At 38.6% G+C, this 6,244-nt stretch overlaps 1 pseudogene; it reads right to left on the reverse strand.

Moving 5' to 3' along the window:
* Positions 1 to 1,187, reverse strand: LOC125316270 (annotated as a pseudogene).
* Positions 1,188 to 6,244: the final 5,057 nt, after the last annotated feature.

A 6,244-nucleotide genomic window follows, 5' to 3' on the forward strand; every position in this document is an offset into this window, starting at 1 on the left:
CTAGTTGCTGCGAGCCTCAGGCCCATACTGGACCTTCTCGGGCGTCAGCAAGCCTTGCCTGACGATGGCCATGACATGCAGGAATCTGTCCATCCCTCTGAGACCGGAGTCGAGGAAGGAGAAGTTGAGGATGAGGTCGTTGATGCAACCCTCACGCTGCGTTGTCAGAGTAAAGCCAACGCATCAAATACTAGATTGTTGTCGTGTCGATGCTACTCACACAAAAGAGGAAAAAAGCCTCCGATTGAGGTGATAAATCTAAAGGCTTTGTTAGCATAACAATTTTGGATGATTGTGAGAATAACAACATGACAAATTTTTAAAAGAGTAGACCTTGTAATGATTTTTAATTTTTTACTTTTTATTTTTTGTGGTTATTCTTTTCGCAAATAAGAACTATTACATAATCATTTATCTAGATCTAATGAAATTCTTAATTGATCTCGAATCGTGACGTGAGGTCCATCTGGGGTTACTAACATGTGCTGTCAGGTTAACATAGTACGGTGGTTTTCTTGCGTGCAATGACTTCTCCAACGACGAAGTGAAATCTAAGAAACTAACCTCGTTGCCGTCTCTCTCGATCGCGACCAGATGTTCCAGCACTAGCATCGGCAGCTGATTCTCCAACATCAGCATGTCCCGTCTTATGTACGGCGTTATGTATGCCAGCCTGTGGGTGCTGAAGATGGGGTCATCGGTCGCATAGTCATTGATCTCGTCCCCTACCGCGATCCTCATGATCTCGAGCATGAAGCAGCCGTCCTTGATCATGAGCTCCAGGAACTGGTCCCCCGTGCCATCCTTCCACGTCTGGTCCAATGTGTCGTACCTTTCCTTGAGGTCCCGTTCCACCTTCCTCAGGGACTGGAGGAAGGGCTCGAGGGTCTTCCGGACCGGTTTAGGAAGTGGCAGAGTGCGCGGTTCTTGTGTTCCTCCGTTGGATGGAGTTGGACATCGTTGTGGTGGTAGGGGCCGAAAGAGACAACCTGCGGCTGGTACGCATTGGGGCTGAGGTTGGTGATGAAGGCGGGGACCCTGTAGATGGACGGTCGCTTGTTGTAGTTGACTGAGATGATCCAGTTGGTCTCGTTTGGGTCCAGTGGAGGCGGCAAGGGTAACACGGTTCGACAAGTTTCAGACGTTCCACAAGTTTCTGTTGTGGAGGACAGAAGAGGAGCATCCATGGTGCCAGAGAGAGAATTAGAAGTGTATAAAGTTTGGGGTTGTCCTAGCCCAACGCTGGCCATGTGGGTATAAATAGAGGTGTCAGTCCTCCTCCCGCGTGTGAAAAGTCTTCGAGTCTCCGGGACAAAATTGTTGTTCGCACGTGGGACCAAAAACAAATTCGGAATAAATGTGCCACAGCGAAAATAATTTATGATTTTTTTGTAACTTTTACCTTATTTCCTATTACAGTTTACAAACAACTCCATTGTAGATCATATTTTGTTAATTATCTGTACAAACTTTGAGTTCACAAAATACACACAAGCATCATAAATCGAATACCTTGAAATTGTTTAGTGGCTTCACAATCAAATTCTACGAGCCAAAAATCATAACGGTCAACATATATATAGGAATTTTTGTTGCCAATAGTCTCTGAATTTGATGCACGCCTGATCCACATGCACGGACACTCCTTAAAAAGTAAGCCAATCAAGAGTCTTGAAAGGCCATAGTTTGGAACTTGGAATCGAATCAATTTGATGTTATCAAATGGTGCGGGAAAATTGGGCACCAAATCGATCGAGTCATCTGTTCTTATTATTGTTTTTCATGCGATGCTACCATCGCAGTTTATCAATACAATTGATGTTGACATCGGCAATTCATGCATTGTGCTAATAGGTCCATTCCTAAAAAAGGAACGGCAATCTAAGGTGAAAAATATTGCTAAAATTAGATCTTGGATTAGGTCGGGTATGATTCGTTAATATTGTATTGTATAAAAATGAGTCAAAATGAGTTAATTGTTGACCAAATCATTTTGATGGACCTATATACATGGGTCGCTTTTTGTGTACGAGCTAAAGAGAAAGATGTGTTTAAGCATGTCCCATGGAAGCTGTAGGACATGAATTGCATGCACGCGGAGCACGACATCTTGCGACCGTGTATGAACTTTTGAATTTGACGAATCTCACAAGTGTTTGTCTAAATTAAAGGTTTAAGACTCAGTTGGCCCAAAAAAAAAAAATTAAGATTGAGTAAGTATAAATATAATAGGTTTAGGACTTTTTGAGCAATTTTCCACTCAAAAATAAGATGACATCCACGATGACGACTAGTACCATGACCAAGCCTTAGCTAGGCAATCCTTTTCAAATGCCAACTGTGATAATTTATTCAACCTTATTCCAAGCGTTTGCTGTCACCTCATGGTTCATCTTCAGTAATACAAACGTGGGTGAACCTTCCTCAGCTTATTGAGCTGGGTCCCTACGTGCTTGGAACACATTGGCTTTGTATTTTTTTTTTTTTTAGTCGCTTTTTGTTCGCATTTGTTGACAGACAAGGACGCTCGTATTTCTTCATTCTCATGAATGCCATGGAGTCGAATGGTTGATTAATTTGGTGGCATTAAAGGTCAAGCCCTAAGTGGTCCAGGCGACCTAGGTACCTTGCTTCCTTTTCAACATTCAAATGCTCCACATGATTTTGTCTTCACATGTGCATGGACATCATGCATGTGTCCCCTAGTCATTCTCAGGAATTAAATTGAGTAAATTTTCATCGTCTCAAATCTACATAGTCTTATCTGATTTCGCGACGTGAAAACTTATGAGTGGGATACACATACATATCTTCAAGTTATGATGATGCTCGTTTTACTTGGCCAAGATAGAAGGATGAGGCAACGATGTTTGTGGTGAATCGATAGAGATGTTCCTATATATATCGGAAGCATCTCCATCTTGGTGGTCGATTATTATTTGTAATCTCTTTTGGAGACTGAATACATAGGGTTTCATTCATTTGCTTATTTATCAACTTTCTTGGGGCCATAACAGGACCTTCAAAAATGACAAAATTCTGTTTATTATTGACAAGCTATAGATTTAGTGGATAAGAGCAGAGTTTGATCACCAACTTTTTGGGCATTATCAACAAGGAGCTGAGTGTGGTCAATAATGAACAGAATAATTGATAACTTAAAGGGAGTCAATAACTCGTCGGTGAAGTCGTCGACAACACAATTTGTTCATTTCTTTTGTGGTTCTGTATTGATTTCATTATAAGATCCGATTAGCTTTCATGTTATTTTCTTCTAATATCGTAACGAGAGCGACTAATCCAAACCAATCAAATCGAACACGGGAAGAGTGTTAGGGGTGCCCAAGTGAGGAGAGTTCATCACTTTTTGGGCACCAGGTAAAGATAAAAAGTGTTTAGGTATGTCCCATGACAAACGTGGGAGTCGTATTGCATAAACTATCGTATTGAAATTAAATGCATGTAAAGTGAGTTGGGTACGGACTTCCCATGTTTGACGTGACATTAGATTTATAATAAATATTCTTGTTTGAAATCTGCAAGTGCACCTACGGATCAGCTACGGAAGCATCTTCATCAGCCCGAAGTTTTGCAATTTGCGAAGGTGTTTACGATCCGCAATGAGCCCTAGAGATGGATTCATAGAGAGAAGAGCTTAAAACTCTGAACACTCGGTTAAAGCTCTTTGATTTCCATTGAATCTAAAACAGTGGAGGATTTGTTTCTTCTACCAAATACTAACACAACCATGTAGACGTATCAATGACTATTTAGCGAAGAATTTGCTTCGTAGGTCTACTTATTCGGTGAAAGGTTGATCCTGTTTTTTGCAGCAGCGACTCGGCCTCAAAGGTAATGGAAGGGAGGAGGGGAAGGACAGAGAACATAACCCCTTACAATACAAATACAAATTCTGCCGCAAACATTATTTTCGGGTTCGCTCGATTAAAGTTTGGACAACATGTGCCAAACGAAAATCTTCCCACAAAAACCTTAAAAGTCTCATCTGAAGACGGTAAGAGCCTACTGCTTCTTGATTCCAACATACGCAAGCGGACTGCAGGTAAAATCTGCTGGTCACTCAAGTTTCATTTGGGCCTTTCCCTCCTTCCGGGTGTAGTTTATACCCCCTTTTCATCTCTTCCAAGACAGCTTCATTCCTCCCGTTGCCGAGCGAGCAGCCCATGGAGAAAAAGTGTGAGATGTTTGGGGGAAAAATCTCTGTTTTTTTAGCATTAAACATGTATTTCTGCACATATTAAGACATTAAAGATGTATATGCTTGAATTTCAGGGAACGTAAAGGGTTTGTTTGTTCAAGAAGACTTACTATTGCCCTAGGCAAACTTCCATTTGTTTTCTCTGTTTGCAGCACTTCCGCTAGATCTCATGCACAAAAAAGAGAGAAAATGAAGTGGAACAAAAGAAGAACCTTGGTTGGCTTCCTACTTGGCGCGTTTTGTAAGCGATTAAATGTAAATTTTGTGTGAAATTTATCATGACATGAATCATTAATCTTCATGATTTTCCCGATAAGTAGGATGAAATTGTACCTTTGTCCATAGCGATTCTTCAAGAACAATCGATGCGAGAAAAAGAGACAATGAAGACTTGATTTCTCTCCCTTCATCCTCTGTTCTTTTACATTATTTCTGTTGGAGAGAGACAACGGTACATCGTTATGCTATTAACGTTACGTCCGTTCATTGGGGTTGGAGAGAGGACGAGAGTTTCTTTTTGAAAAGAAAACGTTATCCAAGAGGTGTCTACGTAAGAGGTGCCTTTCCATCAAAGCACATTAGAATCGCACCCTTTCAATTGTATTCTTTCATAACAAATATAAATTAATTATAACAAGAAATAATTATTAAATCATTATTAAATCATATTGGCCACATTTAATTTTAGGGTTAATATCACGAAAAATCCCAAACTGGTACACTTGTGACAAATTTACCCAAAACTATTTTTTTGACAATAAAAAAACTCCAAACTGGTATACTTATGATAAATTTATCCCAAACTAGTACACATGTAACAAATTTGCCCTCTATTAATTTTCGTTAAATTTAACTGTCAAATTGTTGAGTTTGATGATACATGACGGTTGACGGATATATTAATTTGGGATTTTTACCCTCTATTTGTCACAGGCTTATCAATTTGAGATTTTTTTTTTGTGATATTAACTCAATTTAAAGGATGGCAAATTTGTTACAAGTATATCAGTTTGGGGTATTTCGTGGTCAAAAGAATTACTATAGGGTAAATTTGTCACGGATATACCACTTTAGGGTTTTTTGTGGTTAAGAAAATAGTTCGAAGTAAATTTCTCACAAGTGTATAACTTTAAGAGTTTTTGTGGTCAAAAAAATAATTTGAGATTAATTTGTCACATGTGTACCGGTTTAAGATTTTTCATAGTATTATTAACCCTTACTTTTATATTCTCCCACTTGACCAATATGAGTTTCCTTTCATGGTTTAATAATACCATAATGTGCACTATAACATCATGTTATGACTTTTAATTGGCTATCACATAACAATCACAATGAAGTAAATAAGACTAGTGCAAGTCATCGCAGTTGTGAGTCCCCTCTATGTACTATAACTATAACTCTTTACTCATCATGATTCATAAATAAGAAATATATCAATGGTCCAACTTTAATGTCTACGTTAGAGACTATCCAATCAAACATTCATCCACTTTCATCATGTATATACTAAGTAGAAAATAGGATATATCAGAAACACACATAAATGAGTTCAGAGTATCAAATACATAAATTAAATACAATCATAATACAATATCATCGGTGATGTCCAATAATGCCCATCCTTTCAACATATTCACTAAATATTTTGGGCGGCATTCCTTTTATTCATGGATCCACAATCATAAGATTGATGCTAATATGCTCAATTCACACTCTCTATTTTTGAACTTCTTCTTTAACGAATAAGTATTTGATTTTCATATGTTTAGCACCTTTATAATACTTGTCATTTTTAGAGAAGAAAATGCTTCGGAATTATCACAATAAATTTTCAATGGTTTGATAATGCTGTCGACAATCACAAACCCCGAAATAAAGTTCCGCAGCCATAATCTATGACTAGTGGCCTCAAAGCATGCCACAAACTCGGTTTCCATAGTAGATGCAGCAATGATCGATCGCTTTGCACTTTTTCATGAAATTGCACCTCCAACCAAAAGGACTTATAACCAAATGTTCATT

This window comes from Rhodamnia argentea, chromosome 8 (assembly GCF_020921035.1).
Source record: "Rhodamnia argentea isolate NSW1041297 chromosome 8, ASM2092103v1, whole genome shotgun sequence".
Taxonomy (NCBI): Eukaryota; Viridiplantae; Streptophyta; class Magnoliopsida; order Myrtales; family Myrtaceae; genus Rhodamnia; species Rhodamnia argentea.